The 12,851-nt window shown below is 52.4% G+C and overlaps 1 long non-coding RNA gene across 2 annotated transcripts; it reads left to right on the forward strand.

The window, feature by feature from the left end:
* The first annotated feature begins 2,352 nt into the window (after window positions 1-2,352).
* LOC143442581 (uncharacterized) lies at window positions 2,353-4,223 on the forward strand. Of its 2 annotated transcripts, none has more exons than XR_013110840.1 (2): window positions 2,353-2,495; window positions 2,866-4,223. It is a non-coding gene; the product is annotated as an uncharacterized LOC143442581 (long non-coding RNA). The 2 variants fall into 2 exon arrangements; XR_013110839.1 differs by having other exon boundaries at window positions 2,365-2,495; window positions 2,692-4,223.
* The last annotated feature ends 8,628 nt before the right edge of the window (window positions 4,224-12,851 follow it).

Below are 12,851 nucleotides of genomic sequence, written 5' to 3' on the forward strand. Positions count from 1 at the left end.
TCGCTGCACAACCCGCTCCCTGCGAAACCGCCCCCCCATCGGCCCAGACAAGAACGGGGAGTGGTGCAAGACCCCCCGCTCTAAGGGATGGACTGGTCCCCGGACCACGCCACGCGGGTCGTGGCCTGAGCCCGCGTGCTGCCCAGAACGCACCGCTGAAGACGCCCCACTGTTCAGCCCCCCTCCTCCACCCCAACTCCTCCAGAGGGAGAAAAAAAAAGGAAATGTTCTGAAAAGAATTAAGACTGTGGGGAGCGGAACCTGAAAACCTGCCAATACCCCTCTAATCTCCTGTCCCCTCGCGGAGGCCCGGAAAGCAGCGGCCGTGGCCACGGAGAGCCGACCCTTCCCTGCGCCACCGAACGACCGGGCGGAGCCCATTCAAGATTGCTGGGGGAGGGGAGTAAGATGGGGGAGCAAATAATTGGGGTTCACTCCTGGTTTCTCCAGGGCTGAGCTCTCACTGACTGCCCACTCGGGGCTACCCGCGAGGCTCTTGCTGAACGAAGCTTGGCGGTCTCTGTCCTGTCTCGATAATTTATTTTTAATGCAGGGTGTCGATCGAGACAACAAGCGCTCAGAGCAAAGCAAGGACGCATTACGGGGGGAATTTTAAACCGATCGATAAAATTTTTCAGAGGAAAAAAAATATCGTACTCATATATATATATATATAGTCCATCTTTTAAAAAAAGCCTTTCAACATCATAACGGATTTTAAAAGGGAAGCTCTATTATTTAACATCACAATCCTGAATTTCTTTTGCTTAAAAATGTACACCCCCAAAAACCAAAATAAAATAATAAAATAATAAAAAATACAAAAAAAAATTAAAAATGAAAGCAATTTGAGTTACTTACTGGAGGCTGTTTCCTGGATACAATTGAATGCAATACAATTAAATCAGTAAATGTGACTTTGGTTTGTATTCCTATTGGTATTTTCAATGTGCTGACTGTTGCACTGTGAATGCACGGCTTCCACAACAACGACTCTAGCGAGCCCATCCAGAGCGGCTCTCAAACCTGCAGCCCGGCGCGGCGAGCCACGGGCCCTGCATACTAATAAGCTCGTGCCACTCAGCCCGGAGCAGCCCGCACGCTGATTGGCCGCTCGGCCCTCCACGGCCCTGAGCTCGTGCCACTCATTCGGCGTAAACAGGCCTCCCAATAGGCTGGCGCCGGGCCAGGGAGCTGCCAATCAGGGAGCAGCAGGGCTACTACCAAGCCTGATGGCGCCTAATTCAAGCCCAGCGACTGCGCAGTTCCTTTGCGCAGATCATTGCTGCTGAATGGGAATGTGGTGGCGCAGGGCGGGAGAGGAGCGCCGGGGAGTGAGAGCGCGTGTCCGTGTCCAGTGGAGATTTGAGGTTTTATTTTTCCATAATTTGTCAGGTGTAACGTTTGGGTTTTTTTTGTTGGGTTGGGTTTTTCATTTTTTTTTTTTTTGCACAGAATAAAAAGGAAGAAAGAATAGCCTCACGCTGTAAACCAGATGCCCTGTCCATACCAAGGGTCTGTCTGGCAGGTGGCGGAACCTGCTGCACGTAGGCCTAACTTCCAAGCGCAGATTCCGAATTGCCCTGCTGTACCTCCATTCCCAGGCGCCCCCCACCCAAACTAGGAATACACTTCGGCCTGAGGCATGTATTCTATAGATACCCTTCCTCCCCTGCCCGAGAGGCAGATGCACCTTTCTTCGCCAGCCATCTATCTGTCCGATCTCAATTATTATCTCCCTCCGCCATGCTTTGCAGCGCAGCAACAATCGAAATGAAAATCGAGGCTCTGTTGCCAAGATAAGGATTTACTTTTTCTATCAGCCCCTAGGTTTTAAAAATATCTTCACTTGATAATTTTAGGGGTGGTTGTCATGGTGTGAAAACCATGCTTAGCATTTCTCAGCGCCTGTCCCTGCATATTCGCAAAAATTCTCTCTACAATGGAAAACAGCCGCTAAACAATTCTCTTTATCATAATCAGAATCAAACCTCTTTTTAAAATATTCTGCAAGCAAATATTTCGGTTAGAATTTGGTTGCCTACCCAAATGTTATTTATTCTCAAGAAGTAGAGGTGATGTCTAAGTGGCGATGAATACATAATTTCTGCTTCTCTTTTTCTGTGTGTTGGAGGGGGGGGGGATATTTAAGTAGATGCCAAACGACACGGCTATAGTCCTTTGGATTTTTCCAGTCTCTTTCCTGCGTGGACACAAAGGAGTTAAACCTGAGATCTGTGGTCTCCTCTCTTTCCCCGCCTCCTTCGCTTCTGCGAAACGGTCGTGATTGGTTGGCATTCTGCCAGCGGGCTGTCCATCACTAAGTGTAAACAAGGCGCTGATTGGCTGTTATCCAGTCCGCACCGGGCCTCCTGAAAAAAGCAATTACTGGCTCCGCGGTTTCAAGGCTGCCCAAGGCCGCTTGATGAAAGGAGATAAACCGGGAACGGTTTCCAGGATCCCCGCGGGCCGACCCAGGCGGCTCCGGAGCCGAGGTGCGGCGGAGAGCCCGGGGATCAAAGGCATCTGAAGAGAAAGGGGAAGCGGGCGCACTGCCGGGCCGGCCTTGCCCCCTGCGGGCCGCGCTGACCTGGGAGGATGGGGGCGGCGGGCGGGGACTCCGGGATTTCCCCCTCGCTAGGGACCCGGCTTCGGCCGGCGCCTGCTCCAGGTAAGGCCTGGTCTCCGCAGGCCGCTGGACCGGGCACACGAGCCTGACTGCGGGGTGGAGACCCCCGCGGCCAGCCCGCGATTGCGCCCTCGCCAGCGCGGTGGCCGCTGCGCGCCGGGGCGCACGAGCTGCAGGGAGGCGCATCTCCTGGAGATCCGATCAGTGCGTCATTATCCAATACACGATTGAATCAGGCCGTCCTGTGCGAGATGGGTGCGGACTCCGGCTCCGGATGACGCGGCGGTGACCCGACGGCGCTTGGCCTGAGGTGAGCTCCGTTGTTCCGGTCCCTCCGGCGGCGGGCAGCCGTTTCCCGCTTCGCACGCACGGAGTGGAGAGCTTCCCGGCTCGAGAGAATCCGCTGCTGACAACGGGAGGTCCCCGGACGCGAGCGCCTCTGTTCTCGGTTGGTGTAAGCATCCCTTGCAAGCCGCAGATTTTCTGAGTGCTTGGAATTCGAGTTCCTGATTGTTTTCTTTCACCGATTTTGTTTATCGATTCAGGAATCTTTATATCTAACTCCCCATATAAAGTATTCTCCCCCTCTCCACTTCTCCCCTCAAAACGAAAAAAAGAAAAAGAAAAGTAAGAGAGGAAAAGAATTGGAGCCTACGGGGACAACAGCGTGGCGATCCTCCCTCCGAGCTGCTGCAACCTCGAGGGGACCGGGAAGGCCGGTGTGGGGGAGGGGCGCGCCTAGACAGCTCCGCACCCACCCTTCCATTTTGTGTGACCCGGGTGCCCTAGGCCGGGCGTAAAGATCCCAGAGCTGGGATCTAGCCCTTCTGGGTGGGTGGAGGCAGTCAGAAGGGCACACCAGTAATCCATCCGCACTGAGGCCTGCTGCTAGACCTGAAAACGCGAGCTTTCTTTTCCTCCTCAATCCGGTTTAGAACCTTGGGGATCGGCACCCTTAAGGGATCCGGATCCCTAAGAGTTGGACATGAGGATTTGTCTCCAACCCCCGCCGTGTGCTGTGTTCACACACACCCCCAACCCCGTTCTGCGTCGTCTCACATCCCCGAGAGCCCCCACCCCCACCCCGGGTGTGAAAGGCCTCGGCTCCTTGCGGTCTCACTTCTACCTCTGCGTCCTCTGTAACCTCAGCATTCACTTAAGTCTAGTGGCCTTTTTCCTCCTTTGCTCAATACTGTTTCAAAATAGTTGTTACAGCAAATAGCTGCCGACGCGCCTCTGGATGCCGCCAGAGGCTGGCAGCTGCCCAGAGCGGGCGCACAGCCCCCGGCAGTTCCACAAGACCAAAATAAGCTCCCGTGTTCCTCTCACAGGGCTCGGCCTCCCGGGCGGGCCCGAGCATGTCTGGCTGGGCTCGCTATCTGCTCGGAGCAAATCATCCTGGTTTCCTCCTTGACTTCCTGCTATCCAAAACTAACAAATGTTTTTCATTTTAGAAGAACATGGCGTGAGGATCGGGGGCCTTCTAGAGCAGTGGTTCTCACCCTTCGGAGTGCTGCGACCCTTTAATACAGTTCCTCATGTTGTAGTGACCCTCAACCATAAAATTATTTTCGTTGCTACTTCATAACTACAATTTTGCTACTGTTATGAATCGTAATGTAAATATTTTTGGAGATACAGGTTTGCCAAGGGAGTCATGACCCTTGGGTGGGGAACTGCTGGATCTAGAGGGAAAGGAACAGGGCGACAGAACTATAAGCCATAGGTCAGCTTTTGCACTGTCTGCTGTCACCTGAAGTTTTAAAAAATTGTACGTTATTAATGCTGCAGCCATAGACGCCCAATCGCTAGCCCAGGGCACAATGCCTCTGGATGCACCGGCCACCTCCACAGCCTGGCGGATACCCTTTGTAGCTTCCTCTAGGCTGGGGGTGCCCTACATCGACAGCTGTACTGGTCATATATCAGGCTTCATCAAGCAATAGCGTGTGTGTCCCTGAGCACTTGTGCAGTTTCGAACATGTGCTCTGTTTACATGGGCATTCTGTGGGCTCACACATCATCCGTGTGCACGTATACCACAAAATGTGAGCCTCACATCGTGCCAAACACCTGAGTTAGATCTCCTGGTACTCCCGAGGTAGGAGGAGAGAACTGACTCTTGCAACAGGCAGGCCAGGTAGTGCAGCATGCAGGCACACATAAAAATAAATAAATGTAATTTAAAAAGACAGTTTGAATCTCACAACACACTGACACACATCACACATGCACAAGCACTCTCAATCACAACTGACTAACCAGTAGCGGAGCAGCCCATTACCCACAAACCCTGGTACCTCCTCCAGCCTTCCCCCACTGCCCTTACAAGGCTGGAGACTGGAAGCAGGCTTAGGCCTTCCAACTCCCAAATGACAGAGAGCCTACTGTGTGAACTCATTGAATAAATAATCACTTTTTAATACAAGGGGGTGGGGGTGTATCTCGAGTTACATAAAATTGTAAATGTCTGCTTGGGCCAGAGAACAGCAGCAACTGCTCTGCGGGGTAATTGTGTGTTGGGTGTCTCTCCATTGTTCCCTGGGCCATTAGTCAGAGGGCAAATTAGAAACAATTTCTTGACGACAAAAAAATTGACTCTTAATTCTTCCCACCAGAAGTGAAAGGGACAAGTCCAGAGGCCAGGCCCAAGGCTGGAGCCTGAGAGCTGCAGCTCTGGGTCTGGTGGGGCAAGGGACCCGGAGAGAGAGGGTTTGTACGTGGACAGTACAATAGCTGGGGATGGATGGGACAGGAGGGCCTGGTTAGGGGCTGGTAAACCTCCCTCAGAGAGATGATGCAGCTGAATTGCAACCTCAGTCTAGGATCAGGATTTGAAAGGATAGTTGGGTTATATATACCCATCTATCTATCTATATCTATATTTTTTTCTCCTCAAAGGGGTACAATTCAAAAGCTGCCTCATAGTACTGGTTGGAAGAGCAGGTCTGAGATCCCCGTTCAGTCCCCGAGGCTTCTCAGCTGTGCCAGGGTCTCCCTAGTAGCACTACTGAGGCCTGGGAAGGAATTCTGTGAAGAAGGGTCTGAGTTTGGCCAAGCCCTCTCTCAGTTCTGTCCCTGTCCGTGTGGTCCACAAAGGTATAGGCTTGGTGCTCTGTGCCTGGGAATGATAGGAGAGAGAGTAGGGGTGTCCATCTCAAAGTAAATGGGCTTCTTCCCCAAAGAACAGAACTTTCAGACAGAGCCCATCTATTTAGCTAGACATAGACATAGAGGCAGGGGAGGGAACATGAGGTGTTGCGCCGATCTGTGGGCTCCTGTCCTCTCCTAACTGGAGTCTGGGCTGAGGCCCAGGTAAGGGGCAGAACACAGAAGCAGAAAAGAAAGAACTGCAGGGTCCTGGCTTGCTAGGAGCCCTCTCTTCTCCATACACCTCTGGAGGCCTGGCTGTGCCCTAGCCAGCATCCTCCCTAAGGCATTCTTCCTGACACAGCTCCAAACCAAGCCTGGAGCTTTGCTAAATTGAAGCTGGCTCAAGCCGGAGGGACCCCTGTGGGAGGCACAGGTTTTCCCTTCAAGGCCGTAGACAGATCTTCAGACCTGCTTCTAAGTTTTAAAAAGCAAGGAGAGAAGCCCCAGACCACTTTGAAGTCGGATAAACAGCTTCCCCAGCCACAGAGCTGCTTCCTCCCAGGGAGGTTTAAATTCTGTTGTTGCAGATTTCCTCCAACCAGGTCAGGAGGCTGCCCAGCCCCCTCCCGGCGCAGGAAAGGTGCTTGTTAAACACAGTCGTAATTTGTGGCTAAATATAACCCAGTGTGTTCACACGGAAAGCATAATTCAGAGGGCTCGTTGCATGAGGTTATCAGTGAGGAGACCCATCTGGGGTAAATTAAAGTAATTTTCATAAAGGGCAGAGCATCTATTGCCAGGCTTCTCCTGGCTCTTTTACTAGTGATGGTGTGGTATTAGCACTACAGGGGGTCAGGGAAGGTGGAAGATACCCCGTACCCCAGAGCTGAAGAAGCAGCTTCCTGGGCCTGAACTTCATCCAGCAACCCAGGTCTCTCTCTTCATCTAAGGCTAGTTGTGGCGTCTGTTAAGCCTGGGAAGGTTCTGGAGGAAGGGTTTGCTTTGGAGGCATGGGAGTGTAGCTTTGGGGGTCTGCTTAAATAAGGATCGATTCATTTTCCTGTTAGGCTAATCCAGATAGCCCTCAGTCTTGGCAGGGAGGAAGTAACCTCTGTTTGCCCACCCCTACTACCCATGACTGTAGGAGCCCAGGAGGGAAAGCCTGGTCCACAGAGAGATTCAAGGATAGGTCAGGGCGGCTGAGTGAGAAGTAACTCTGCTTAGGAACAAGTACCTGGTCGGTCTCTGTGTGTGTGTTCCTTCCAGGTGTATCCCCAAAGTAGAGATGGCTTCACACCCACAGGAGCACCTGCTTCCACTGCTGGCTGTGGAAGGAAGGACAGCGGCTGTAGGATTACAGGTCTCTCAGCTGTGCAGATGTGTTCACACAGGTCAAACGCCAGGGCAGGGGATGTCTGGATTGAGTCTCTGGAGCCAGATTTCTGATGCATGGTCTCACAGTGGTGGGTAAACCTGAGGATGCCCCAGCCTCTTCTAGTCCTTAGGAAAGATGCAGGCTAGCTTTGCTGGCCTCCAGGTCCAGGGTTTGCAGGATCCACCGCCACTGTTTCTTCCAAGCCCCCATACTGAGAAAAGCCAGACTTACCCACCACCATTTCTGCCCCACAACCACAGGACACACCTGTCTTGTTCTGGAGCTCTGACTTCCACCCCCAGCAGAAAGACCCCTTCCTGGGAAGGGACCAGTAAGGCGAGACAAACACTTTACACATCCTCCCTAATTTCTGGGGAGAATTGAGCCCTTGGCCTGGTTACCTGTAATGTTTATAAACCAAATAAAATGCCTCTCAAAGTTCCCACTGAACAGTGCGGCCTATGGCAAAGTCCTGTCTCCTCAAGCCTGGAGGCAGCTGGGCCTCCCGAGTGCTGGCTGGAGTGTGTCATATCCACTCCTCTTCTGTTAGCAGGACAGTTGATCCATTAAATTAAAAATCAGTCGATAGATCCATTTTTTTTTCCTGACCTCTACGAATGAATACATATTCTACCCTAGTTCTCTCGGGCATCAATTCCAGCTGAGGTGCTAACTCCCCAACCAAGGGAGGGAGGTTTCCACAAGTGGGTCCAAAAGGAAACTCCCAGGGGATGATCTCTTTAGCAGCAGCCAGGATGACTAGAGAAACCTGCCCTGCGGCCAGCACTGAACCCCGGTTCCCCCACTCACTTCCTGGCGTACTCCACTTGAGCAGGCACTGAAATGCGGTTGCCCTACCCTGCATATCCCTGAGTCAGACCCCGAGTGCATTGGGAATCCAGCATAAAGCCACTGGCTGCTTCCCTTCCTGCTAGAAGTGCAGACACAATTGAGGGACAGGGTAGTTGTCTTCCCAACAGGTTTTTAAGTAGCAGGATTTTCAGATGCAAACAAGAAAAGCCTCCTGAGGTGGGCGGTTAAAAAACAAAATCAAAGCCTCTACGTCGGAGCCAGAAACAAAAGCTCTTTGGAAGAGCCACGACCAGGAGCGCATCGCGGATTTTGTGGAGCTAGCCACCCGGGACCCGCATCCGGAGAAGGAGCAAGCGGGCGCGGGTATCCCCACTTACTCGCCGACATCCCTGTCCCGAAGAGGAGGAAAGCGGCCGGAGGCACCATAACCACAAATTTATGGCCTGGGTGACGTGCTTCCCTCTCCCACAATGAGGCCTGGTGACATAAAACAGAAAATTGATGAGAGGGGAGCGAAATCTAATCTCTTTCTCTTCCATGCCGGCTCTTCGCGCTTTCGTGGAGGGGGTTGGGGCAGGAGGAAGACCGTGGTTCCCTGGGGTTTAAAGCTCTGGGCCAGAGGCTTCTTTCCACCTGGTTTCTCAATACGGGTAGGCTCCGGATCCCAAGAACACCCCATCCAAAGGGAAACACCCCGTCTCCACCGTGGCCACGAGCGCCCACACCCCGCCACTGACCGCTGCATGGCTCCCGAGGCGCAAGGATCGCCTCCTGGCACAAAACTGTCCTTAAAGGAGCCGCCTTTGTCAGTGTCTGGAAGGAGGTCACACCAAGAGGTTACTAGGACAATGCCCTAGGGACCCGGAGGGGAAACCTAGGCCCAGCTGCTTTGGGCCACACATTACTTAGACGCTTCAGGCTAGGTGTTACCACCTCGGTTGTGTTGGCACAGCTGGCCAAGATCTGAGCTTTTAGTGAGAGTGCCCCTGGACTCTAGGGGATGAAGCTTGAGCCAACTCATGCCTTCCTCGCCTCCCTGACCTATGAGAATCAGGAGTGTCAGGTTCAGACTCCATATACAACCTCTAGACTTGTCAGGACCCACCCAGCAAGAGGATGATACCCATTTTACAGTCACCAAATAAGTTGGCCTCACCCAGGACCTGGATATATAGGCCCTGGGTTCTTTCACAAAACAGAACAAAGATTAGCTGGTCTTCAGGTCCTGACATTCATGGAGTTCCACCGTTTATCTTTAGAGCCAGGGCCAGAAATGTGGGGGCCTTGAAACCAGCATTGGGTGTCTTGGACCACCACACCCAAGGAAGAATGTGGCAAAAGGCCATTCTCCTGGGTTAGCTCCTCTGAAGGGTGCATTCAGTCACTGGGATGAAGCCCAGCAGGGCAGGTCTCCCTGTCTGCATCTGGAGGCGTGGCTAATGTACAGCGGGAATCTGGAAGCCAGATTCCAAAGGGTCAGGTTGGCCTGAAACCAACAAGGTTACATTTAACAGGGCTGGAAAGGAACCTCGACTCTTAGGTTCAAAAATCGGTTGTAAAAATGCAGGCAGCTTCCCGCTGTGGACAGGAGGAGCCTACCGCAGCTGCTGTGCTGCGCCATTCATGTAGGACACATGCACACACACAGACACGCACACCTATTCACAGACACACACACACATACACGCCTATTCCCAGCCAGCTCCCTTGTGAATTTCCCCAAGTGCCTGCAGCTGAGCCTGGCTCCAAGGGTGGGGGCTCCCAGGATGTCTGGCCCAGAACTTCTGATGTCAGGCCCACTGGGGGAGGGGACACAGCTGGGGACAGTAGAGAATGGGGTCCTTGTGCCACTGTCATCAGGCCCAGGGCTTCAATGAACACAGCTTTGTCCAAACCCACACCCCGTGGTGACCACGGGACTAGAGGATCAGTGGGCCTAAGAAGAAGAACTGCTGGCTTTTTGGCTTTTTGGCTTCGGTTTACTCTTAAACAGATATTGGTTGTCCAGTCTCCCCAGCCGTGTGCCTGGGGCAGGCAGGAGAGATGAAAATCCAGCTTGAAGTCCAAGGTCTGAAACAATGTTGCTAAAGTCAGGTTTTCTATTAAAGTGACTGCAGCCAGCAGTGAAGGTAAAAAATACCGAATGAAGGATCTGCCTAGGCCAAGCCGGAGCTATTCCGGAACAGAAACCTTGTCTGGTCTGGGTAGAGTGTGGAGAGGCATCCTCCTGAGAATTCTTGGAGATCCAGAGAAAGGAGCCCCATTCCTGGAATTGAGCAGGCCGGCAAAGCCCCAGTCTTGATAAAGGAAGGACCCACAAACAGAGGGCATGGTGGGTTGTGGATCAGTTCTAGAGGACTTCCTGGAGGAAGGGTGTGGGGGAGGCTTACAGGGGGCCCTGATGATAAACAGCAGTTGTGGGCCTGGTTTAGGAAGAGGGGTTTTCCCTGCATTGTTAGTGAATGATTAGAGTCCTATTGACACGGGGACCCTGGGAACTCAGACTGTAATGAATGGCCCACTCCTGAATCAACAGTCCGAAGACCCTAGGAACCATACCATCTAACCATCCTATACGGAAGTGTGGGTGAATTTTATTTATAATCTTTTGTTTAATATATTTCTCAAGTTTCTCTTGAAATGTATTTATTTTATAATCAAAAGCAACTAGCCCACACTACTCCAGAAAATGTGCAGGCTTGGGAGTCAATGGCTTGCTAAGGATGGGTCCAGTGCCGTAGCCTTACTGGGGAGCCCTATGTGGTCCCCGTTCATTGTCCAGCCTCATTTTTGTCCCAAGGGCGGCTCAAGTCCCAAAATTTGCTACCAGCACAGAGAAGGCTTACAGGGAGTTGCAAAGCAACCCTCTTCTTACTCCCCCATCATGTGGCCACAGTTGTTTTCTGAGCACACATAGAGAGGTACCTCAGCAAGGTTCCTGACAATGAGAATGACCCCCGGGGAGGACAAACCACTAACATACAGATATGCATGTTGAAACCAAAAAGGTACCCTGAACCTGCTATATTGGGGACTTTTGGTTCCTGGTCTTTCAGGTTAAGGCACTCCAGCAGAAATTCCAAGGTGAGGGACAATGATTCTTTGAAGATCGGACTGGTCAACCAGGCCGGGGGAGCCATGCAGGAAAGCAGATGCCAGATGCTGTGGGCCTTGGCAAGGCTGGGGTCTTTCCACAAGTCCCTACGCTCTTGTGGTTGTACACAAGTTCCGCCCCTACCTCCTCAAGCCTGCCCTGTGAGGGGGGATAGTTTGGCCCCAACCATCCCTCAGGGTGGGGGCCCTGTAGAATTCTGACAGGAGGTAGGTGGGAGGTGAGCTCCAGGGGCCACTGACCTAGACCCAGAGGGCCTGGATGTGGCTTTAAGTGGAAGTGGAATAGGCCTAGGACTCTTTAAAACTCCAGAGAGAATGGGAAGTTTGGAATCTAAGGATCTAAGGAGACAGTAAGCCCCCAACCCTCTTGGTTACAGCTTGGAGGCCTAGCACACAAACAAGAGCAAGTGAAGGCTCACTCCCACAAAGACACTTAGGGAGGACGCAGGAGACCTGGACACACATGAACCAAGGTCATACGGTCCCAGCCCTGTGAGCACTGAGCGGTGAGATTCGGGCTGTACCTGTGCATCCCCAGCTCCTAGTGACCTAGGCTCAAGGGCCTAGTGACCACTGGCTTGAGGATCTAACAAGAATTCAGGGAGCCCTAAGTATCCCAGAAGAGATCACTGGGGAGTGTTTTGAGCAGAGCCCAACCCTATTTTGCTTCTTTATGCCACAAAGCAGATCCCAGAATGCAAGAAGGGACCTGCACAGCCACCTGCTGTTCGACACCTTCCTCATGTGTGACAGGGTAGGGTACGGAGGAGGAGCCAAGCTCTAGGGGAACATGACTGAGAGTGGGGTGGGGTGTCCCACTGGAGAGGGGAGAAGATAAGTTCTGCCCTGATGATTCAGGCATTTCCCTCCTATCAGGTAAGTCACATTATCAGTTAACCTCAGGTTCAAGGTTCAAAGGTTGGGGTGGGAAACTGGAAGAGCGTTTCTTGTAGTGAAACAGGTGGCCTGTCCCCAAACGGGTGGGGTGTCAGCAAGACCCATGACCTTGACCCTCCTCAGACATCCCCCCACAAGGTCAGAACAGACATTCACAGACTTACTGGGCCACCTGGGCTCCAGAGGCAGGAGTCCTACAGAGGACACTCCCCTTTTTCTCCCACAGGACACTCTCCCATCTCACAAGCTCCTCCTAGATCTGACTGACTGTCCAGGATGAGATCCTCTACTGTCACATGGAGTGACTATGCTGTGACTTGTGTGAGCACACAGTAGGCTCAGGTCTGCAAGGAGTTGTCTGGGAGAATAGTTCCTCCCCTCATCCCCTCTGTCCAGGTCACCCACTGGGGTTAACGGAACATGGCAGATGGGCAGCCTTCACTAACACTGGGAAGCTTTACTGCCTGACCAGATGCTCTTTCTTTATGCCTTTGTTCTCTCGGTAAGTACAACCATCCTGCCTGGCATAGAGGCACATGCCGTGCCTTTAATCTCAGTACTCAGGTGGCAGGGGCAGGCAGATCTCTGTGAGTTCAAAGCTAGGCTGGTCTATATATAGCAAGTACCAGGACAGCCAGGGCTACACAGAGATACCCTGTCTCAAAATGAAAAAAAAAATCCTATTTCCTTCTGGGGCATGCCCCCCTCTATGGTCAGGCCCTTGCCTTCTGTCTTGCTTCCCAACTTCTGTCCAGACTTGTCCCTCTGACTGCCAGTGACTTGGTTACAGCTCTTAGACTCACCTCTTAGTTATGACCCTGTAGCCACAGGCAGCACTAGAAACACTGCTAATGTCTGCACTTTTAGCAGGGATCAGGGATTCGCATATCAGGGACTCCTGCCCGGCAACAAGACAAAGGTGGTGATTAT

This window comes from Arvicanthis niloticus, chromosome 6 (assembly GCF_011762505.2).
Source record: "Arvicanthis niloticus isolate mArvNil1 chromosome 6, mArvNil1.pat.X, whole genome shotgun sequence".
Classification (NCBI taxonomy): Eukaryota; Metazoa; Chordata; class Mammalia; order Rodentia; family Muridae; genus Arvicanthis; species Arvicanthis niloticus.